This window comes from Botryllus schlosseri, chromosome 4 (genome assembly GCF_051294905.1).
Source record: "Botryllus schlosseri isolate E-star chromosome 4, Bs_hap1, whole genome shotgun sequence".
Taxonomy (NCBI): domain Eukaryota; kingdom Metazoa; phylum Chordata; class Ascidiacea; order Stolidobranchia; family Styelidae; genus Botryllus; species Botryllus schlosseri.
The window spans coordinates 3,244,177-3,269,592 of NC_137239.1; the positions used below are offsets into that span (position 1 = coordinate 3,244,177).

Here is a 25,416-nt window from a genome sequence, read left to right on the forward strand (position 1 = left end):
GCCCACCCCTGGTCTATGTTTTGAAAGTAAGATTCATGTCAATAAGCATTGACAAAATAACACCTTAGACCGGGGGTTCTCAACCCGCGTCCCGCAACATCTTTAATTATAAACGCAATAATTACCGACACGGTGTTGTTATTCATAAATTTAGCTGCTTCGCTCTCTTGGCGCTCCGTATCTGTTTCGTTTGATTACACATCCTTTGATGTGTTCTGGTTTCTTGATATATGCTCCAGTTTAGATTGTTATTGTTTTGAATCGGTATTCGTCTGGACTCTTGTTCACGTGAATCCCGCTACGTAGTACATCTACACTGTAAAGAATAAAAACCTCGATTTACCGCGAAATGTTTGGAAGCACGGTAGCCAGACATTTCGTGGTAATCCAACATTACCGTTAGTCAATGTAAATTCAACTTACACTCGTCCGGTAATCTCACTTTACACGCCAGACTGTAATGTTACAGTCACCTCCGGTATATCTAATCTACATGTTCTCCTGTACATTTGCGATCGAGACTGTCATTTTACCGCCTACCTACCTACATGCTGTCCCTGTAAATCAGGACTACACACCAGCTTGTAAATTCACGTACATCCATACCTATCGCAAAGCAACCCGATGCAAAAATATCGCAACATTTTCTTCACATCCCCAAAACGACATTGAAACAAACTGTATATTCATTCATGATATCACGATGAAGTGGTTATCGATGGAAAAATATTGCTGCTGGAGGTCTAATTCTTCTTTAGAAGACATGCAGTAACACGAGTGGTCTCAAGAAAACGTGAATTAATTCCACCACCGGCCAAACTTCCAATTGTTTCTTTTTCTCGTTCTCATTCCTTCTGTGTAAGTACACTGTAAAAAAAACAAACCTCGATTTACCGCGAAATGTTTGGAAGCACGGTAGCCAGACATTTCGTGGTAATGTAACATTACCGTTAGTCAATGTAAATTTAACTTACACTCTTCCGGTAATCTCACTTTACACGCCAGACTGTAATGTTACAGTCACCTCCGGTGTATCCAATCTACATTTTCTCCTGTATATTTGCCACTGAGACTGTAATTTCACCGCCTACCTACATACATGCTGTCTGTGTAAATCAGGATTACATACCAGCTTGTAAATCCACGTACATCCCATACCTATCGCAAAGCAACCCAATGCTAAAATATCGCAAAAGCTTCTTCACACCCCAAAACGACTTTGGAACAAACTGTATATTCATTCATGATTCACGATGAGAAGGTTATCGATGGAAACGTATTGCTGTTTGAAGTCTAATTCTTCTTTAGGAGACATGCAGTAACACGAGTGGTCTCCCACCATCGGCCAAACTTCCAATGGTTTCTTTTTCTCGTCCTCATTCCTTCTGTGTAACTAGTATCTTGCAGTTCCGCTAAAAAGAATTCATGCGTGAGACGCTATATTAAGCAAAGTTCCTAACCTAGACATGACATTATAAAGACTACTAAGACAAACAGGAGAACAAAAATATAACAATTTTTGAAGTACCGCTACCGGTACATTGTGTGATGACGGCTCTGCCTTTTACATGATATAGCAGAGATTAATGACTTACCTGATCTAATGCAGTGGTTTTCAACCTTTTTTGACATGCGCCCCTCTTGACGATGGCCTAAAAAATTGCGCCCCCTGCACTTATCGTCATGTCAAAAAGAGCACATCATCTAATATAGGGATAGGCTATGTTAATCTGTCCATATCAATTCCCGGTGAACTCCGGAGGTCCGGACTATTATACTTTCCACAAAGACCTATTATACGCACCGAAATTGCGAGTGGCAATGTTATGAGTAGTTGCTGGGATTTCATATTTTCACGCAGAGCGGAATGCGAAAATTTTTTAGATTCACGAATGACTACCGTAAGTAATAGTAGCAGTATCACATATTACTGTCAAATATTTATCTTTTTTCAGCCCATGTGATCAGATTCACCGGTAGGGTTCATGGAGGGAGTGCTTTAAAAATTTAGGGCAAGTTATACATGATAATGCATCTTCGTGTGGGCCAATTGTTATTAGTCATGCACTTTGTTGCATGCTGTTATTTCTTGGCCCCCGATCAGGATTGTCTATCGTATCGGTAATGGAAATATATTGAAATCACCCAAATGTACCATAAAAAAATTTCTTCCGTGAGGAGCACACGTTTCTGATTCCAAATATTCTACTGACTACACACATGTGTGACGCTGAGAACAGTCTTGGCACACCAAAGATATTACGCTAAACGTACCGGTGAAGTTGAGCGCGACTGCTGGAGTTTGCATTTGGCGAGCTTTCTTGAATACGGAATAAGTTTCATCTTCAACAATCGTCTTCTGAAAATAGTTGCAAAACACGTTTAGTCAGAATTCATACAGAATTGGTCAATTTCTCGCGTTCACCAGGTTGAGAACCACTGATCTTATGTATTGAAGCAAAAGGTTCCTCATTTGAGGTGACATGTGTGCCAAACAAATCCAGCACTCCAGCAGTGGATGAAAACATCTCTATGCTATGGCCCGAAAATGACATAAACATATCAACAGTTTCAACTCCTCCGCGGCGGAGTATGTGGTGTCACAGGTCACTATATAAGTCGACTAATATCCCAAAATAGAACAAATAATGCGGCGAATGAAATATTTCAATCATGAAATCTAAGTCATCCCGGTGGTGTGCACAGTCGTATATATTCACGGTAACGAATACTATGTAGTACTATACCTTTTACTATGCGTATCCCATTCAGCATTCCTAGGAATCTCCAACGATCGTGTCCACTTTCTTCACGCACAACAAGCTTCGCTCCACCCTTTGCTCAAATCTCAATAATGGCCAGACGACGATACGACACTCGAACGATTTTGAAATAAGCGGTATTCATCCGCTGACATGCCACCAATCATATCTATTGGCCACTTCGTTATAATGTTTGATTTAGGTCGTTTTTTCATACAGAAACATTCATCATTACATATAGTCCCTCTCTTTTCCATCTTATTGCGTATAAATTGATATTTCTTCCATGTGTTGTGCAGAATGTGCACTACTTACCGTGCCTACTAAACCAGACGCTCCTTGTGATGTCACAGTGGTGCGTTGGTTGTTTACTCCGAATCTCAGAAAAATCAGTAACGCGTAACGTTAACCTAATGTAACCTATTACAGGTCGCCTTGCTCGCCTTTAACAAATGGTCAACAGAGCTTGCGTTGCTGATATTTCTCGTTTCCCGAACAATATTATACATCCTAAACTGATATTCTAACTCATCAGTCCTATCCGTGACAACGAATGTAACCAGCGAGACCGGCATTATAGCCATAGCCTTATAATATAGTATAGTGGCTATGGTGTATCACATTAGCTACGATTGTCGGTTGTTTCTTTTACCCTACTATTTACTATACTGGGATCGGTACTAGGGCCAACAATTTCCGTATGACAGACGCCAATCTCGCGAACGAGGTTGAATCAGGTCAAATAATCACCACGAGAATGATATCAGTAACATTCAGTTCCACGTATACATTGGCTGCATAGATTTTCAAGCTAATCAATGTTGCCAATAGCCTGGTAAACTTCAGTAACGAGTAACTGTCAGTAATATTGCGAAGAAATTCTGGCAACTTGACTTTTCAGCTAAATTGATGTAATATTACATATCAAAATGTAAAATTACAAGCTACGCACAGTTATTGGCGGCGACCGGTAATTCGTTGCAAAATTTACAGAGGTTTCCCAGTAAATTTACCAGATTTTTTACAGTGTAGTATCTTGCAGTTCCACTAAAAAGAATTCATGCGTAAGTCGCTATATTAAGCAAAGTTCCTAACCTGGACAGTGGACATGACATTATAAAGACTAAGACAAATGGGCTGACAAAAATATAACATGTTTTGAAGTACCGGTACTGGCACATTGTGTGATGACGGCTCCGCCTTTTACATGACATAGCAGAGATTCATGACTTCATCTCTGTATTGAAGCAAAAGGTTCCTAATTTAAGGTGGCTTGTGTGGCAAACAAATCCAGCAGTGGATGAAAACATATCTATGCTATGGCCCGAAAATGACATTACCAAGCCAACAGTTTCAACTCCTCCGCAGCGGAGTATGTGGTCACTATATAAGTCGACAAATATCCCAAAATAGAACAGAGAATGCGGCGAACGAAATATATCAATCATGAAATCTAAGTCATCGAGGGCTGGTGTGCAGAGTCAGATATTCACGGTAACAAATACTATGTAGTACTGTATTACCTTTTAAGATGCGTATTCCATTCAGCATTCCTAGGAATCTTCAACGATCGTGTCCACTTTCTTCAAGCACAAGCTTCGCTCCACCCTTTGCTCCAATCTCACTAATGGCCACTGGCCAGACGACACTCGAACGATTTCGAAATAAATGGTATTCATCCGCTGACACATGACACCAGTAATATTTACTGGCCACGTTATAATGTTTGATCTGGGTCGTTTTTTCCACACAGAAACATTTAGCATTGCACATAGTGTCTTTTTTTCATCTAATTTCGTATAAATTGATATATATTCCATGTGTTGTTCACTACTTACTGTACTTACCTAACCAGACGCTGCTTGTGATGTCACAGTTGTGCGTTGGTTGTTTACTACGAATCTCAGAAAAAGCAGTCACCTGATGTAACCTATTACAGGTCGCCTTGTCCGCCATTAACAAATGGTCAGCTGAGCATGCGGTGCTGATATTTCTAATTTCCCCGAGCAATATTATACATCCTGAACTAATTTTCTAACTTATCAGCCTTATCCGTGACAACAAATGTAACCAGCGAGACTGGCCGTACAGCCATTGCCTTATAATATAATATGGCTACGGTATACCACATTAGCTACGATTGTCAGTTATTTCTTGTACCCTACTAAGCTTAAATTGATACTAGGGCCAACAATTTCGGTATGACAGACCCCAGTCTCGCAAACGAGGTTCAATCAGGCCAAATCACTTCTAGAATGATATATCAGTAACATTCAGTTCTACGTATACATTGGCTGCAGCGATTTTGATGCTAATCAATTTTGCCAATAGCCCGGTAAACTGCAGTAACGAGTAACTGTCTGTAATTTTGCGAAGAAATTCTGGTAACTTACTTTACAGCTATATTAAGGTAATATTACATATCAAAATGTAAAATGACAAGCTACGCACAGTAATTGGCTGCGACCGGTAATTCGTGGTAAAATTTACAGAGATTTCCCAGTAAATCTACCAGATTTTTTACAGTGTAGAGTGTTTCACTCACCGCGAATGGTTTGAACAGAAACAAGAACAAGGAACGGGAAATTAAACGGCGAAAACTGGGCTTGTAATTCTCTGAGGAAATATAAATTGCCTTCTCAGATATGAATGGAAAACTGTTGTGTCATATTTGTCGAAAAACCGTTTTCGTATGTCGTAACGATGCGTAGACGCTTGAAATGATACCACAATAGTTTTTTTCTGGAGGTATGCATATCGTCCGGCCGTGGAAAAAGCGGTGCTAACTATGTGTCAAGCCCAGCAATCCATATTTCGCGGCATTGTCGAAATAGCCGACGACGTTACATACATATCGTTCAAAATTGCTTCGAATATCGCTAAACCCAAGAACTCTGATAGAGAAACTGTCATTTAAAAAAAAACTGTGCAAATATTTGCTATTTCCGGAACTTAGCAGCAAGGACAGCATCACCTGACATATTTCGAAACTATTGGTTGTCTGATTCAACCGTGACCAGAAAAGTAAGAGCAATATCAGTCGATATTTTATCGCATGTTCTGAAACACGTTGCCACGAAGACTACTTTTGCCTAGCATTGGACGAATTCACCGACTCCCCACACATTGCATGACTAGTTAGCTGGGTGCCTTTTATCAGAGTGGACAATCTGGATATCTTTGCAGAGGTAATGCTGGCTGGGTAAACGTGGATAGGGGACCAGTGAAAAACATCAACTTGAAAAATCTGACTTCTGTAACTTTTGGTTCAGGGCATCCGCCATGGAAGGAAAGGAGAAGAGATGATTGCTTTGTTCATAAATGACCCCGAATGCCAGACTTCTTGTCATATCAATGAGAGCTCACTGTTATAATGGCCTATGTAACGAAAAAGTTATCGTAATTTTATAGGCCTACTTGATCGCTCACGGATTGAAACAGAGAGTTCGGTTCACCGGTGGAAGGGTTTGAATGTGCATATACCGGCTTGTATGGGACTGGTAAATAGGCTACACAGTAGCCTAAATTTATTAGAAGCCCACAAATACACGGTAATAATGTTCTGCGGCCCGCAATGTCTTTTGCTGTAACATGCGGCCCGCTATACAAGGGAAGTTGAAAAACCCTGCCTTAGACTAAAAAGGAATATCAAGTTTCTATGCTGGTTTTCTTACCATTACCATGGTGTCATTCGGAAAAATTCTATTAAGTTTCCCAATCTTTATGACTTATGCTACTAAATTTCAGTGGACGTTAGATCCTTTACCATATCCCTAATTATTCGCAAAGAACAGCTTTAATATATAGGCCGACACATTGTACATACCCATATGTTTCGCATAAAAATTAGCAAGTCCAGAAATAAAGTAATTTTCGGCACATGAATTTCGTAAACCAATATGCCACTAATTTTCCCAAGCTATCGTTACGCATAATTTCTATAAACACTATTGTCCAGTTTACACGAGTGCGTAACGGATTTTTTTTTTCAGAGTACTTCTCTTGACCACAACCCCGGGCAGTGATGGCGAAGTAATCATAACCTATAGTCGAAAATATAAAACATTGCAGGATTTACCTGTGTTCATCCAAGGCAAGTCAGAAATAAACAATATCAATGCCTCTTTTTGCATGTAATAGCACGTATTTTTCTTTTCTAGGTTTGGTGTGGGTTGCTGCTTGCGTTCTGATTCCACTTTTAATAATCGCTGTGATATTATTCGTGTGCATTCGTCGCCAAAGGTCAGTTTTACTATCCAACACAAATGTCCGAAATGGTCATTGATATCAGCCTTACGTCTAGAAATGCATCCAAAAAAACGTACGAACAGAATCCTGATTACGAAACGACTGAGTTGGCCGAGCCCGCTAATGAAAGTAAACTACCACATTTCTATGAAAATATGACTTTTATCGCTACGTCAATTTGCAGCACTATACGAAACCGTTAGCGACACAGCCATTCCTTTGGCGAGTCTAAAGGAGCACTATATGCAACTGGCGGCAAATGATGGCATGCGTTTCCAAGAACAATTTATGGTAAAAGGATTTTGAAGTTGTCTAACGAAGTTACCGTTAAAATGTAGCCTAGTTATTGACAGATGCAATCAACAAACCCGATAAATGTATCTCCTCATATAAAAAGATTTTACAAAAGATTTTCGTTTGTAGAGTGAAAATAGAATACAGAAAAAACCTCGATCTTTTGTCACGGCGAGAAGCTCCCTCTCTTTCATACCTGATTTTTTGTTCCGCGTTACATCACGTCAACCGAAAATCTACTGGACAAAATTACATCATTAACCAAATAAGCAGTAGCGACCAGAATTGATAGTCGAGTCAAGACAGGTCATTTCAAAAGTTGAGTTCTGCAAATTTAAAGTGACAGTAAAGTCATTTCGTGTACAATTTATCTATGTCGATTCACTTTCAGGTCGCCAAATATATTCAGTTCGAATAGTTAGATTGGAGTTATTAACTCACATGAGTATTCATGTTGGCAATATGTCGACAAACTTGTCATACTGTAGCCAAGGTGTCACCAACCATTTTAAGCCAATAGCTACTTATTGGCTACTGATTAACGTGACGGGCTACTAGTTACTCCCGCGGTTTACCCGTGCTCAGTTGGATTTATTCACTTCCAGCCTAGATCTTAGAGCCTGACTAACACATTGAAAGCACTGGGGAGAGGTTACGACAAAGATAAACAAATCTCACACATTAGAACTGACACCAGCGATTCCGGGCTCAGTTGTGTTGCCGCACTGCGCGCCGAAGTAGCAATATCCTCGTCGACACTCAAGGATATTAACTGAATATCTGTTAAGCCTCCGCTTGGTCGAAGTCGAGCAACGCTCAGATCGAAAACTCCGTTGGTTGGTTCCTTAGGGTCGGCTGACCCATATTCAGCTGGGTTCACATTAAACCACTATTATATTCGATTTTCAAATCTCTCAATTGAATAGTTGCTACACTGCGACCGCCGGAGATTACTTTCGTTCTCGCGGGATAGCCCGCGGACACCGCGTTTGTGACCTCTGCTGCAATCCATGTCATTTCCAAACTGCTGAATATACGATATATAGGTGGGGGTGTTTATATATGTCATCGAGAATGCTTCTGGGCCATTCCCAACCTTGACAACGAAAGTTGGAACCACCACATTCGCAAATCTTCTGAAATTTGGTGCAGGCATGAATGAGTTGATTTTAAACAAAACAAAGTTTATTTGAGGAAAATTGAACTCCGGGTTTAAACGTTACGTCATTTTGAAAATTCGACGATTTTCTGCTCATTTCAACTCTGCAGCATTCAGATCTATAAATGTAAAATTCGGAAAGGTGTACACAGATCTTGGAGTACAGTTGAGATTTGCCTGCCACTTGGTTTTACGAGTAGCTAGTCTATTGGTCTATATTCCCATGTTGTATTAAATGCCATGCCGTGACTCAAGTCAGACTCGAGTAACCTGTTTCGTATGACTTGACTTGACTAGAGTCACTTTGCTAAAATGACTTGACTTGACTTGACTCGGCGTATCAAAAATGTGGATCGACTCGTGACTCGGAGCAAAATTGTCGAGTCAATTTCGAGTAATCAAGCAATCGATGTTGATAAAAATAATTGTATCTTGCATGTTTCGGATTGTACGCGAAACGCTCGTGTAACCGATGAGAGCAACCAATCATTCAATGATTGTACCTTTTACTTAGCCTCCATTGTTCTCTCACAAATAAATTGAACGCAAACGAAGTGATCGAAGCTTACAGCTTACGTTGTCGTAAACTAGTATAGTAAAGCAATAATGCAGAGCTGATATGAGTAGGAAATCGTCAAATTTTCAAACTGACGTAAATTTCGACCCGGAGTTTTTATTGTGTTCGAAATTAACTCATCTATACATGTGCCAAATTTCAGAAGATTTGGCAATGTGGTGGTTCCAACTTTTGTTGTCTAACTTAGGAATGGCCCTTCTCATAGTGAATAGTCAATGTTAAGTAGCCTACTACGTGACAGACTCTTAATAACTCAAATAATACATAAAAGATATAGGGAAACTTATCTCTGTTGACGAGAAATAATGTTTGATCTTATAAAAGAACGTTGTGAACAGTAAAATTCGCCGAAATAGCCAAAAAGGTTCAACATGTTTTATTTTAATATATCGCAGATCAACAACCATTCTACTCGGATCAATGCCTACTATTAGCGCCTTTGAAGTTGTATATGCATTATGCATCCTTCTATTTAAAAACCAGGCAGACCTTCGTTATGAATTCGAATTCAACGAGCGACTTCCGGATGAGTTCGCAAAGTATATCTTTACAGCAAACCTATCTAAAATAATTGGTTCCTCGTAAATGCTTTTTATTTGCAGCCCAGCATGTAGCTCGAGATTCATTCCAGCATGTATGACACACACATGATTAACTGCTTAGAGCAGTGATTCTCAACCAGGGGGCGTGAAAGCATCTGAAGGGGGCGCGAAGAAGCGGTCAACTGGAAAAAAGTTTCTCTATAGATAGATCTCTCATTCTCTCATCAACAGTCATAACCTTCTATGCCATCAAACAATCTGTTAGGGTTACTTAGGCTTACCATACGTCCTCTTTTAAGAGGATTTGTCCTCTTTTTTGACTTTTTAGAAAGTGTCCTCGGAGGACGCCCTTTTGTCCTCTTTTATGAGATTTTTTCCTCTTTTTTGAAATTTATGTCAGATTTAGAGCAAAATGCGACTGATATGCCGCAAATTAGCACAGAAGTGACGCTCCGGCGGATATTTCGTAGTGAAAAACGGTGAAAGTCGCTCTGAGCTAAAAGATGACCTTTTTTTTTTTTTTTTTTTTAGTCAACCGATCACAAAGTGGGAAAGATTAACCGATTTTTAAGAATTTCACTCCGGTTTTGCAAGTTGCAAATTTCTGAAAAAGTGTCCTCTTTATTGATTTCCAAAATATGATAAGCCTAGGGTTACTAGCACACCGGTTGGATTTCGTGATGCGACGATAAGGAGGGGGGCGCGCGAAATTTTTCACTATCATAAAGGGGGGCATGTCTAAAAAAAGGTTGAGAACCACTGGCTTAGAGCCTCTGCTAGTTCCACATAAACGATACTTTTTACGCAAATTTTGCGTATGTGAATTTTGTGGTTCCTAATCGAAGTCGCAATGACGGTATAGTCAAGTCTCATATAATGACCTCGAAAATGGAAAGGAAAATACTATCCAGCAAGGAAAGCATTGACATTGGATGAGGTGGTCGTTTCTGATAAGGTTGAAACGTTCCGATTGCTTTGCGAAAGATAATATTTGATTGGAGTAGATTCGAAAATGTAGCTACAAATCTCCGTTCATTCTGCACATATAGCCTATCATCCATCGTGTCGGAGCGAAGACAACTCATTTTATAGGTGCGGCCGGAGTTAAGTTGTACTAGAGCCATTCCGACAATGTATACGATATCATCAACATCATCATTAACGACTGACATAACAGACCTATTATATATAAATTAGAGATTGATATTACGCATGCTCAGCACATTCAATATTTTAGAAACTGAAGCAAGAAGTTGACAAAATAGGTTGTACGTGGACGTCTGCTTCAAGTGATCAAGTTGCGAAGAAAAACCGGTACAAGACCATTATTCCATGTGAGTTTGGTATTCTCTGTATTGGTTGTATTTACAGTGTCACATTCCATAGCAGTAATCTATCAATTAGAATACATGTAAATATAATTTGCCGGAAGGATGTGGAGGCAACGCAACCTAGAGAAACAACATAGGTAATAATTGCAACCTGATCTTTTAGAGCATTTTAGATATTGGGCTTTTCTTAGTTAATACCTATAACCCCAATTACATTTCCATGACCGGCTGGCGATGTATATCAGCGATTTCTCAACTAAACACTTCTAGTTACAATAGGTAGGCTATAATTCATACTCATATGTCACTATGTGTCAATCGTCCGATATTATAACGCTCGGTTTATTTGTCTACTAACCCTACCCGCGGTTCTCTCCACAGATGACAGCAATCGGGTATGTTTAAAAGAGGCGGGAGCAAATGGCTATATCAACGCCAGTTACGTCAAGGTAATCTTCGTTGTTGCGACACTGAAAATATGTTAACTTTGGAGAATGTTTTTATTCGGTCTTCCAATTGAATATATTGAATGTAACGCCGAATGTGATTGAAACTTCTTAGGGCAACAACAAATTGTTTATCGCTACTCAAGGACCGCTGCCAAACACAACTGCTGCGTTCTGGAGAATGATAGTAGAGCAGGGATGCAGAATTATTGTCATGTTGACAAAATGTAAAGAAGATGGCAAGGTATGAATCATTGTTGTCGTTTTGCCGCCTTCGTGAAAATGTTGCCGTGACTGAACCAAATCATCGTGCAGCGTCAGATGTCCACATTTGAATGTCCAATTATGATATTCGCTAAAGCATCAGTACGAGATATGTAATATTATGTTCAGGCAAAATGCGAAAGGTACTGGCCAGAAGCAGAGAAAGAAGCATCTCATGGTCGTTTTCGTATCAGAAATGTCGACGAGAAGACGTGCAGTGGGATTGTGACAACGATGTTGAAAGTGCATGTCCATGAGCAAGTAAATACGGTCATCTCAACGAAACATAACATGCATACCGATAATTTCAAAGAAATACCGATCAATCGAGCACATATGTATAAGACAGATGTTCACAAAGTGTATTTCGTGACCGCATCATGATCATTACTTGCTGTATAATAATGATATATTAATATACGTACGCAATATTTACTGAATTTCCTTCGGCGAAAATTAAGATGTACAATAACATGCCCTCAAATTTCGAAAATACCCCCTACGGCCTACATCATCTATACTGCTACAACTAATCACGTGGGCATGGTAGCATGGCAGCATGTGTTGGGTAATGTTTCATAGAACAGCGTTACGTGCAACTGGTTTTCTCCACCTGCCCTATTACAGACACATGTCGGTATATACTTAGCCTTCATTTCCATGTGGAAATATTGGTCGCAAGCTGTCAATAAAACTCAGATTTTGGTCGCGACCAATAAGGTGAACCCTTGGTACAAGTGGACTGCCACAACACTTTCGACTTTTACCAGTGAACACATATATTTACCAGAGTTAGGCCTATGCTCACTTGTTGTCAATTACACCATCATATTGCGCGGATAACAGCACATAACAAATTTTACGTCGCTTATTAATCACGTTTCAATGGATTGGTTCCAGCAGCTACCCTCAACCACATTCCTCTGTAATGAATGATAAGGAAATTAAAATGTCTTTTCAAATGATTTGAACATGTGTTTCAAATAACTTCATGTTTTAGCAAGGCATATGGTGGTGACTAGAAATTATAGGAGACATATCTCGGTACATTCAGATGTATTTTATATTATTTGTAGTAGCCTACGTTTCGTCTACTTGTTCGTAGATATCATTTTAATTACAATATATCTATATTTTACATATATCAGTCAATACAGCAACAATTTCCACTTCCTTACCTTTATCGTGAACAAATTACTTTTAATCGACCAGATTAGTTGTGTAAGTTTTTTCGGCTTCCAGTACCTCTGTGATTTAGTCACTCCATAAAGATTTAACAATGGATCTTCAAAGTTAACACTGGCGTTACACAGGTTGTTATTGAACGCCTGCGATACAACGGCAAGCCGATCTTCTTTCACTTGAAGCATCTCTTCTATTAGTATGCCATGAAGATTTCCGCTTCAATAGCCATGGGTTTTCGTGAAAATACGGCGTTATCATCACATCCAATAGACTACAACCAGTTTCCCGTCACCCCTACCTAAAACTAAATGCTTGGATTATGAATAGGAAGAGATCACGGTGACACATTATCAGTATGTGGGATGGCCCGATCATGGAGTGCCACAAACAACCACGACATTCTTCCGTCTGCACAAGCAGGTTATCACCCAGTTCCGCAATACCGATCCGAATATTCCAATTGTGGTACATTGCAGGTACATTATATTCGAGTCTGTGTCATTATGTCTGATAAACTTCTTTGGTGCTCAATTTCAGTGCTGGTGTTGGAAGAACTGGTGTTTTTATTGCATTGGATTTGCTTCTGGGTGAAAGTGGTCGGGACATTGACGTCTACCAATGTGCGATAGAATTGCGACAACAGCGAGTACATATGGTTCAAACCAGCGTAAGTAATATAATTTCAATCATATACATGAAATTAATATGATGAATAGTTCATTAAAATATCATATTGACTAGTGGTTCCCAAACCTTGTTATTTTGTGGTTCTCCCATTATACATTTTGGAGTACGACAGATTAAAATTCCCTGGTATATAGCCTATACTGTGTTATGATGTATAACTGTGTGAGTGTATATGATGCAACCGCGTACCTCTATGTCAGGTTTAGATGAGCCTGGGGCATATGCCATATATAGCTATTCAATGACGGATATGCATTGTCCTGTGGTAGGCCCCTATACATGTATGTCAGGTATATTGAGGTCTTATTTCATGCAGTTGTGTTGGTACCATGTGTAACGTTACACTGCTAGATTGAAGTATTATTGCGGGGCGTATAGGGTATCGGCCCCATGCTATACTAAAAATTCGAAGTAGCTGATATAATTACTACTATTACCTAGTAACAGATAATGGTGGTATACCTAAGATGTTTTGTGTCTTGCGAATATACAAGCAAACAAAAACAATAAAAAACAACGCATATTTTTCAGGGACATAAATCTGATTTTTGTTGCATCGTGTGATCTGCCATGGTTCAACGGTATTATTACTAGTAAATATAGCATTGTACATACGAACTAAGGCTACTCGTCATTTCAACTTAAGATTCTTTTCATTTCGACCTTGACATGCTTGACTGCACTTTATCTCAGGAACAATATCGGATGCTCCATAAACTAGTGATGGAACAGTATTGCCTGAAGGAGACGGACTTTGAAAGGAATGAATGGCTCGAGAGAATTGAAAGCGACTAGTAAGTGAATTATGCTGTCACCAAATTATGACAGTTATATGTTACCACCAATTCGAGCGAAAAATAAGATATGAAATCAACGATCCTAGTGGCAATCGATTCCCGAGCAGTTGTCGGTAAAGTGTAAGCTCTTAGATCCCATTGTTCAACAGCTCCTAACAGGATAATTAGGAAGTCGGTACTTCTTCCAGACAACATGTATTATACACATTTGCTTCAAAAATATGACCTCGACATCTGACAACAGCCTCTACGACCAGGCGGCGAGATAGCGTTGTGGTATGGTTCACTGCTGTAACACCAATGGGTTGCAGTTTCAAGTCCGACCCAGGTCGGATCCTGAATTCTTATCTAGGTATTGAAGGCTCTTGTAGGCTACTTCTTGATTTCTGGTTCTTGGAAGCGGTGTATTGAAGTCTGCATGTGGCACGTGCTACAAGTCGATAGAAATACGGTATCAAAATTATGAATTAGGCCTTGTGTCAATAGCCATTGCAGTCGGAAAACACCATTGATGCCAGCTAAAAATCAATTACGACCGAACACTTGACTTTTTCCTACTTTTAGTTAATAGTGTATTAACAATACGACGATGTTAATTCATATACTTTATTTCAGCATGAGGAAAGAATTTTCTTGTCTCGAAGAGTTGGATACGATGAATTCAAAAGGACCAGCAAATTCCTCTGGTAAGAAATAATAACTAATGTAATTTACAGATCAATGATGAAGTTGGTACACCTGAAATCCGCTCAAACTACAACAATTACCGTTTTGTTGAAATCACGGAAGGCTTGGTTTTCCAGAACAGATTACTTATTCAAGTACGTCGTGCCCATAACCTGTGATAAGCATTGTCATATTATTTGGTTCATGTAAAGACCAACCACACATCCAAAACGTAAGCAAAAAATAAAAAGAAATGACGTCGAAGTCGTGATGCTGACAAATATTTACACGATTTTAGCAGTAACTTCTGCGGACCCCTTGTCTGCGCCAATGGCGTTGTGTTGACCAGAAATTTTTATAAAATGAATTGCATCATGCTATTTCTCTATATGTTTTCGTATATCAAACTGCACATCGTTAAGTAGCTTTGACGCAGTTTTGAGTATCTCGATGATTCACGAATAGTCTAAAATTTGCCCTGAAGTGAGCCGTTCTACAAGTCGCCGATACGAAATCAAATTAAAGAATATGACTCTGGTGTAAATGGCCCTTGCAGTTGACAAACACAATAAATAGTGGATAACAAGCAGCACAATGACTGAATCACCAACGCTTCTCTCAGGCTAGTTTCACGTAAAGTCAGCTAAATAATGCAGACGAGTGGAAATATTCATACTAGAATGATGCGTTTAAATAAACGAATTGACGGAGATAATTCGGTGAAGTCAAAGAGGTTTCACTTTTTTCAATATTCCAATATATGTACGTGATGCAGAGTGTAAATTATATGATACATTCAAGTCTGCGGGTAGCGGTCATATAATTAATTTAAGTTAGATAATATAAGTTTGATCTAGATTAGAACACTGGAACGTCTTCTAACAATGAGCCTTAACAGTGGCTTATTTTATTTAATATAAAATACTGCTTAGCGATTTCAATAGGCTGCTTTCCTTTGCAACCAAGTCTATATTATATATACATCCAAGACAACCAAAACAATCCAGAAGTTAATCCTACTGCGATCACCAGCGGAAATATCAATAATATGCATACTTAATTTCCGAAACTGTAACCTCCGGAACACAATTCACATCACTTTGTCATGCCTGATAGAATATCATAAGTTTACTAATTCTAGAAATCGCGGGCTTTCAATAGTTATACCTGCAATTGGCATCCACCTCTGCATCATGTCAATCATATATGTGACACAAGGATATGTGCAGAGTAACGAATGGTGATGCTAAAACTGTTGATTTATTATATTTCAGAAAATGCATCAAATGTAGTAATTTTCAGACAACCAGGGGATACTGAATGGGTCGCGATAGATGCTACATTTGTCGAGGCAAGGATTTAAGTAGTATATTTTATAATAAAATTACATAGTCCGCCACTTGTGCTATTAAAATATGACACCATTCACGTGAATCAAAGGGTAATTTTTCAAGATCTGCCACTGATCTTCCACAGATTCTACGATCACTTGCTTTCTCTTTTCCTCGTCCGTCATGTATGGACTTTTACCATACGCTTTGCTGTTAGTTCGTTACCGAATTTTAGCATTATTCACGAATTCGCGAACAGTCATGAAACGCGGATGACGATGCTATTCTGAAACTTGGAGACTTCATACCAAAGGCAGTTCCACTCTCGATAGATATACCGTAGTTCACATTGTTACTCATGATTTTCTACTCGTGGGCTTGTTTAAAAATTGAAAAATTCTGGCTTCATGAAAAAAGTTTGAAACCCCTGGGATATATGCAAGGGATGTGAAGCAAAAATCAGTATTTAAAATTTATTTCTAAGGTATAACGCATGGGACTGAAATCCGTGACTTTCTGCCAGTCGGTAAAATCTGAACAACCATTACGCGGCAGTCTGGTGATAATTGTGTTATACTGTGATTACTGTATTTACAGAATGCAGTTTACGAAATCTGACCTAGCTATCTATTTTGTATTGATTTATGCAATACCCATGATTCATATGTTTGTAAGAATTGCTGTGGTATAGGCTACTCATGCCCTATGCCAGTGGTTCCCAGCCGGGGGGGAATCCCCCCTTGGGGAGAATTTTGAAATTTTTAGGGGGGAATCTGGCTTAATTTTTATAGGGGTAATCTAGGGTTACCATATTTTTGTGAAGCAAATTCCGGACATTCTTTAGCGCCCACTAGCGGATTTAAAAATGAGGTGACCTATTGTCTGTCAATATGACGTCACACTAGCAAAGCATTGCCCATCGACTGTATACAGCAGTGGTGATGGTACGCGAAGGTCTTCCAGGTGGTACGCGAGTAGATTCTGTTTTTTCGACCGAAGGAAGTTATTAATTCAGGTGGGGTTGATTTTGAGTTTTTGAAACCGCCGTCGTCGTGGTAAGGTCGTCGTCGTTGGTAGGGGCTATCCCACCAGTGACGGCCTACGGGGAGGAGATCTAGTCTTAAAGCATTGGGATTCTTACCTAACCAAATTCCGTCTTAATATATTTGACCACAATAATTTCAAATGGATCCACTACAGCAGCGGTTCCCAACCTTTTTCGTCTCGTGCCCCCCTTGGTCGATATTTGAGCTAAAATTCCCCCCCCCCTATGAAAAAGTTGCCTGTGACTAAAAAAGTGCTTTTTAACGCGCAACCATTTGTTGACTGAGCAATTAATGGCCAAACACATTCAGTTTTGTCCGAACTATGGCGAATGCGGACCGCACTAAACTTTGGTAAAGTACAGTCAAATTCTACCTGTTTTTGACCGGTCGGGTAGCCGCGGAAGAAAAATAATTCACCAAGTCCGCTTGCTATGGACATGAGTTGAATCGATGAATTTGGTACGATATGTTTTTCACGTTAGCTCATATGTTGACCTAAAAGTTGAACAATTTCACTAGCGGCCTTGTACTGAATTCGGCTTGACGTTTTCCTGTTTGGTACCAATTTGGTCGAGAGGCTGTCGCGGACCCAACGAAATCGTCTCGTGAGCCTCACTTTATCAATGGGTGTAATATCTACGGAAGCCATTTAAACATACACCTAGCTTGAAATCCGCCTAAGAAATACACACTTGTAAAGAACCAATTTATACTTAACAGTTCTATACCATAAACATCTAAAAAAAACTCGTAAACCCAGTGTATTTTCCCATAAAATGCCAAAGCCAGATTTCCCCTAAAAAAATTAAGCCAGATTCCCCCCTAAAAATTGCAAAAATCCTCCCAAGGGGGGGATCCCCCCCCCGGTTGGGAACCACTGCACTACAGAAATCAGATACTGCGTCATAAAATGCACCTCAATGCGGTGGAACATTTTGACCGCGTTCGTCGCGCTTATCTTATGTCGGTGGTGCGCGAGCACTGCATAAAACCTCGAAATGGTACTTGAGTGAAAAACGGTTGAGAACCACGAACCACTGCTATACAAGAATGGAGTGGAAGTGTGGAACATAGGTCATGAATTGGGCGATCTGTAATGTGGGCTCTGGTGATTGCTACTTGCTAGGGTTTGCAATAGATTTTTTCACGGTCCGGATGAAATCGTCTGGCTGGCCGTGTCTGGCCTGTCGGGATTGTGTTTGACAGCCCTGCTATACTGTTAGGTCGGTGCGGCTATCTGGTTATGTGTTTTAATCAGGTCCGAAACAACATTTTTTCTGCCTCTTCCGCCAAAAAAACACTGATCTTTGGCCCACCATAGGTTAGTCGATGTAACTTCTTGGGCACTTACAATATGCATTTGGCTGAATGACTTCTGTCAATATTATTGATTCTTCCATATATTAGGCTAGGCCTACTATAAAATGCACCGCAGCAGGTAGCACATCCGGTGATTTCCAACTTTTTATGGTCGCGACCTCATTTCCAACTTCAAAATGTTCCGTGGCCCAGCTCCAAACTGGATAAGCTGATTACTAAAAAATTTTAGCTTGCTCACACTTACGGCATAGGAAGCTGATTATACGCCCAACATCATCGCGATCCCCAGATAAAGGAAAACGACCTCAAGAGTCGGAACCACTGTCTGTGACAGAAGCATCCAATCGGCCTTAACCAACTCTAATAATATACCGTTAGCGATTATAATCAGACTTATTTCATTATATGATGGTTATTTATATTTATTTTCATTGCTAATTTGGCGAGGGTGGTACTTGGTGTCCATACTACTATCAAAATACGTTGCATTAACTCGCGCTATGCGCGAAGAAAGAATTTTGAATAGCATAAATCTGCTTAAAAATAATATTGTTTATGTTTATTTACGAAAAAATTTTAAGCCTACTTCTAGCTTTCAAAATTCCGGATATTTCGGCATATTTTTGAAATTCCTCCCGGACGCAGATTTTTCAGTGAAATTCCGGACATGTCCGGGAAATTCCGGACGTATGGCAACCCTAGGGTAATCTGACTTTGTCATTGCATCGGAAGATATAATCGGTACAAAGGTTTTTAGATTGTTATGATATAGAACTGTTTAGAAATTATTTCTTTTCAATTGTATGTTTCTTTAACGGATTTAAAGCTATTGGTGTATGTTTAAATGCCTTCCGTAGATATTACACTCCTTGATAAAGTGAGGCTCACGAGACGATTTCGTTGGGTTCGAGACAGCCTCTCGGCCAAATTGCTACTAAGCATTAAAACGCCAAGCCGAATTCTGCACATGGCCGCTAGCGAAATTGTTTGACTTTTCAAGCCAACATAATTATGAGCTAACGTTAAAAACATATCAAATTAATCGATTCCACTAAAGTCTTTAGCAAGCGCACTTGGTGATTTATTTTTTGTCAGCGGTTACCCAACAGGTCAAATTTGACTGTACTTTACCAAAGTTTAGTGCGGACCGCATTCGCCATAATACGGACATATCTGAATATGTTTTGTTATTAATTGTTCAGTCCAGTGTTGGGATGACTCGAGTCAGACTCGAGTCAACTTTTTCGAATGACTTGAGTTGACTCGGGTCACTTTGCAAAAATGACTTGACTTGATTTGTTTCGACTCGGCGCTTCGAAAATGCGGATTGACTCGTGACTCGGACCAAAATTTACGAGTCAATTTCAAGGCATCAAGGAAACAGTGTCGATTAAATCACTGTATTTTCTGTATGTTCGTTTTGCTCGCAATACGCCTGTGTCACATTGTGAGAGTAACCAATCACCAGTCATTCACTGATTGTGCGTGTGCGTTTCGCTGATGATCCCATATTGTTACACCACAAACAAATTGACAACAAACGAAATGATCGCTGCTCACGTTGATGTAGTAGCAATAGATTTATCTAATAGCAACGTATTTCTGTTTCTTAGAAGGCTCAGTGCTTACGTTTCGCAGTGATAACTTTCTCACCCTCTTGTATGATTGTATTATTATTATGATATAACTTGTTTAGACTTCTAAAGGCTTCGTACTCGATCCTCTTGGCTGATAATAACATAGTGTTGTTACTCACGTATTTTATTTGCAGTTCTAAGAGTGTGAACGACACAACGCCTTCTTGCATGCATCTTCAACTTTATACTTCGTTGTTTGATTCAAGATGAATGGCCAATTATTTTGTCTTAAAAACAGCTAGCGAAATGTAATGATTTAAAATCGTCACTGGTACTTCGAAAATTCAATTTGACTAGAATTGTGACTTGACTCGAGTCACCTCCAAAAAAAGAGGGACTTGACTTGACTCGAGTCATCTTCGAAAATCGAACGACTTGAATTGACTCGAGTCAAAATGTGCAATGACTCGAGATGACTCGTGACTCGAAGGTAGTGACTCTGATCTCAACACTAGCTGAGTCAACAAATGGCTGCGCGGTGAAAAGCACATTTTTTTAGTCACAGGCAACTTTTTCATAGGGGGGGGGGGTAGCTGAAATATCGACCAAGGGGGGCACGAGACGAAAAGGTTGGGAACCACTGCCTTATGCGATGCTGTAAACTTTCATGGGTGCGTTGGTCAAGTGAAAAAATTATTTTAATTCAGACTTACTGTGAAAGGGTGCATTTTATTGCATCCAAAGGACCGTCGAAATCGACGGTGGAATATTTCCTGCGAGCACTCTGGGATAATCGAGTTGACAAAGTGATTACGTTGAACAATTCGAAATTCGAGGTACGAGCTTGAATCTCTCTTTCACAATAATTTTTTCTATAGTTTTCTAAGTTGAAGCAAGGCATTGTAAAGCTATGGACAATAAGGGATACCAAATCCAATGCAAATCACAATTTTTCGCGATTTCGTAGCCAAGGTGAACGGTATTAGTTTGTCCGAAAGCATGCGTTATTCGATGTTCAACCGAACTTCACACCATTCTCGGATTCGAATTTGACCCTCTACTCACTGACTTGGACTAGGACTTGTCTCGATGGTCAATTTAAAATGACTCGACTTGACTCGAGTCAAAACTATAAAAGTGAGATTGACGTATGCCAGGGAACCAATGTTCCCTTTAATTTTTCACGATTCGGCGCACACTCACCAACTCACTGTGCGGTTCAATGGAGGACAGTGCGTAACGACCAGGAAATAATTACAAAAGGTCATCACTGCGGCTTTCTCGGTCGCGGCACTGATTTTTTTGAGAGCGGCTACTTTGACAGCAGTGCGCGGCCGCGCACGCGCGCAGCTGTTAGGGAACATTGATCGGAACCTTGTGAATTGGTTGCAACCCTGCTCGAGAACCACTGGTTAAGCCTATATGAGTTGATGAGTTATTTATTTGGGCTTTTGATCAAAGCTCACTTCTGATTACATTTAGCCGAAACTATCCGAAACAGAATATGTATTAGAATCTGTGTCTCACTCGACTGCTACGAAATTGTGCAAAGTTCCGTCCCATCGTATTATGCTAATAATGTTATTGAAATGTCATCGAAAATATCGAAATCGATGGTCTAAAACAGAGATTCTTCTTTTTCTTCCAGAGCTCTCTTCAGAAATATATATGATCTGGCGACTCCCCCCATATTTTAAAGGTGGCACTAATCACGATGGTGCGATACATCGGGGTGTTGTCCGGGGAAATGAAAGTACTTCGCGCTTGAACCACGCCCAATCAACACTTAACTAATAAACGATATATTACTTTTATGTACTATTTGCTCGATCAACCCAAGGTTGTTATTTCAATCGTTGGGTACGACATCATACCCATTGGTTACGAGCCCAATGTACACACCCAGATTTCAACCCTGCGAATGATGATGTGCTGAAGTAGCATTGAGTATAGTTTTATTGCTTAGTGTGATCATTGTGCAATCAGTAAATCACCTGGAACATGACCAATTTCAGTTTGTAGGTCCCAGATGCATCGAGATAGTTTATCATTTTTTCCAGAATACTTTTAAGTGTGTCTACTGTACAGAGGGATACCACTAATAAAATTGGTATAGTGCCACTTTCCAAGACTTAGATATGCAGTAGCCTATGCTGCAACATACAACGCCTATTGTTATAACACTCATATCTAGTGTGATGGAACTTTTTAGTTGAATCTTTGCCAACTAAACGTACGCGCGCATGAATCATGAGACCAACATTTGAGAAGAATTACACTCCACGGAAATATACAGCATAAATCGCCATTATATGATATGCGCGACGAAAAATTACAACATTTGATGAATTTAGTAGAAGTAAAAATCACATCGAGAAGTCAGCTATTTGTAGAACTATAGATCTAATGTTATACTACACATCCCTATATGACCTACTGCAAATGCTAAGCCATTTTCTTTCGCGCTCCCGTAGCGTTCTAACGCCCCTCAAATGACAAGTCATCCCAACAGTGGTAAAATGTTTAACAACCATTCATCTTCTTTCTCGTATAAGCTAACAGCTACACTAAGGCTATTCTTGTGATATTGAGCATTGGTCACGAACTGACGGTCCATTGTCAGCATGTAGCCCTCGGGACATCACCTGGACGGAAACAGGTTATGTAAACGTGGTATTGAGTGACGCAACAGTATCATAGATCCTTGGCCTTTCAATATTGCTATTTTTTGGCCGGGGTGGCGTCTACCAAGTTGGAAAATTAGCCCTCATGGAAAATAGGCCAATTTTGAGTTGGTGACCCCCGGCATAAAAGTAATGTCTGGTTCACCGCAGATCCTTTGAGGATGCCAATTTGAAAGGTGCGGTATCTTGACCATTTCGTTCATGCTGTAGGACGACCAAGGTCAATTTTTCGAATACTGGCCTTCGGTGCTCCATGCACCATTGTCCTACAACAGCATAAGCATCACCCTCCACAGTGTGAACAAAAGAAGGGCGTCGATCGAAAGAATATTTTATCTAAAGAAGCGAAATCAACAACCACGGGTGAGTGAACCATGAATATATATACATGTGCACGAGAAGCGGTAGATGTGAGTATTTGCTTTGGAACGATTTGAAGTTTCCGAGATTCAGTTTATCTGGGTTGCTCCTACTCGCTGTTCCCTCGGGTATTTACATAAGAGCATGGAGACGGGTCTGGTTACGGACGCATGCTACTAAAGAACGAGAAAAGAGTCGCGGAAACCAGACAGCATCAATATCAATGACTCTGCTAGGACATGCAATAACACCGTGTCAACATCACGTTATTGCATTGAGATATTCTAGCAACGTGTCAGGATATGATATGAATCGGATCTTCAATAGCGACGACACCCGGTTATAGGGATTGATAAACAGCCTAAAACATGGCACCATCGACGATTTCACGTGGAGGTGATTTCACAAACCATAATTGGGACGCCACACCTAATCAAATATTTATATATATATATGGTTGTCGCAAATCCACGGCAGAAATAAAGGCTACTTATAGATGCGACTGGCATTCGGCTACGATATTGCGCAACCGACTAAGGGTAATAATTTAACTTTAAACTGATCGTACCACGTACGTGTACAATCCAATGATATGTCGCCAAGGGCGGAGTTCATCTTGTTACTCTCTTAATTTATTCTCTGTTGCTGAGCGAGTTTGTCGTTATTTACGTTAACGTGAACCAAATATCGCAAGGTAACATAACCATTCAAAATGTTCGTCAAGTCAATGCAATGGCTACTTGATATGCACTGATATGCTGAGCCGGCGTGGAACATTTTATTGCTTGGTAATGGTGTGATACCGACATTTGATGTTGGAAAATTAGCTGGATTCGTACCCCACGGTATTCATTTTCCAGACAATCATACAGCATCAATTTGTACATTGGAAGAGTGACCAAGTCCCCGAGAACGAGGATTTGCTGATTGATCTTATCAAATACACCATCGAGAATGACGACCAAGCAAATGCTGCAACGGTATTGGTGCATTGCACGTGGGTGATTTTCAGTTTTAACATGAATCCACAAATTACTGATCTATCTTGTCGATCGAATTTTAGTCGTACATTTGTATATTATTTTTTCCCATATAAATCTTTCTTTTTCTGTGTATCCTCAACTCCAGTGACGGATTGAGGAGAACAGGAGTATTCATAGCAGTCGCAAACATCATCGCAAGGGTGGAGAGAGAGAATAGAATTGACGTCGCTCGCACCGTTAAAAATCTCCGAGATATTCGACCAGGAATGGTCAGAACTCTGGTAAGTCTCCGTCATTCTTGTCTTGTCTTGGCACTGTGTTATGCAGGATTACGTCTAAAACAAGCGCTGTTTTAATCAATTGCCTTCAAAAACATGTTTATTTAGATGTTAATTACCCCACAATTGTGGAAACACGTACGAAAAAACATGCATTATGGGCCTACGGCCGATATGCACCCAAAATAGCTGACATATCCGATGGGGGGGGGGCTTGAACCCAAGAAATCGTCGTCAGTACAGCATGCAGATATATATCATTGGTGCGGAATGGGTGTTCTGATGACGATGACCGCCGACCGTAAAAATGCTTCATAACGATGTAGTCCTGGTTAAATATATTTTTGATCTGTTCATTAGACAGTGGTCGGAAGCCATTTTCGTTGAAGAAGCCATATTTACCCTATATTTTCAATTGTCAATGTCAAACCACTGTGATGTCACAATTAAATATTCGTGTCGTTATGACAAAAAAGAACAATAAAAAACATGTTTTAAACAAGTGCCTTGTTCCCTAGACCACTAGGGTGGGGAACCACCTATACGAATGGCGAGGTGGGGTCAAATTGCCTCCTTCAGTTAATATGCTTTTTCCTTATCAATTTTGCTATACAGCTGTCTGGGGTCAAACATACCCCATCACTTTATCTGACCAGCAAAAAGATGTGAAAACTCGTTGTCATGCCTCGTTGACTCTTCGTGACATAAACAATGTGAAAGAGCCATAAACAGTCGAAATCGATCCGACCACAATGAGTAGAGAAATACTTAGTCTATCCACTATACCAGTGGTTCTCAACCTTTTTTCAGTCACGCCCCCCTTTATGATAGTGAAAATTTTCGTGCCCCCCTTATCGTCGTATCAAAAAATCCAACGGG

At 39.9% G+C, this 25,416-nt stretch overlaps 2 long non-coding RNA genes across 3 annotated transcripts; one reads left to right on the plus strand and one right to left on the minus strand.

Annotated features, from left to right (window-relative positions):
• Window positions 1-1,215: 1,215 nt before the first annotated feature.
• Window positions 1,216-3,792, minus strand: LOC145436853 (uncharacterized). Of its 2 annotated transcripts, none has more exons than XR_013914443.1 (3): window positions 2,748-3,792; window positions 2,275-2,359; window positions 1,216-1,412 (listed from the first exon to the last, which is right to left on the minus strand). It is a non-coding gene; the product is annotated as an uncharacterized LOC145436853 (long non-coding RNA). The 2 variants fall into 2 exon arrangements; XR_013914442.1 differs by lacking the exon at window positions 2,748-3,792 and adding an exon at window positions 2,426-2,741.
• An 18,265-nt stretch (window positions 3,793-22,057) lies between these two features.
• On the plus strand, window positions 22,058-25,073 carry LOC145438391 (uncharacterized). Its single transcript, XR_013914927.1, has 3 exons — window positions 22,058-23,279; window positions 24,137-24,273; window positions 24,405-25,073. It is a non-coding gene; the product is annotated as an uncharacterized LOC145438391 (long non-coding RNA).
• Window positions 25,074-25,416: the final 343 nt, after the last annotated feature.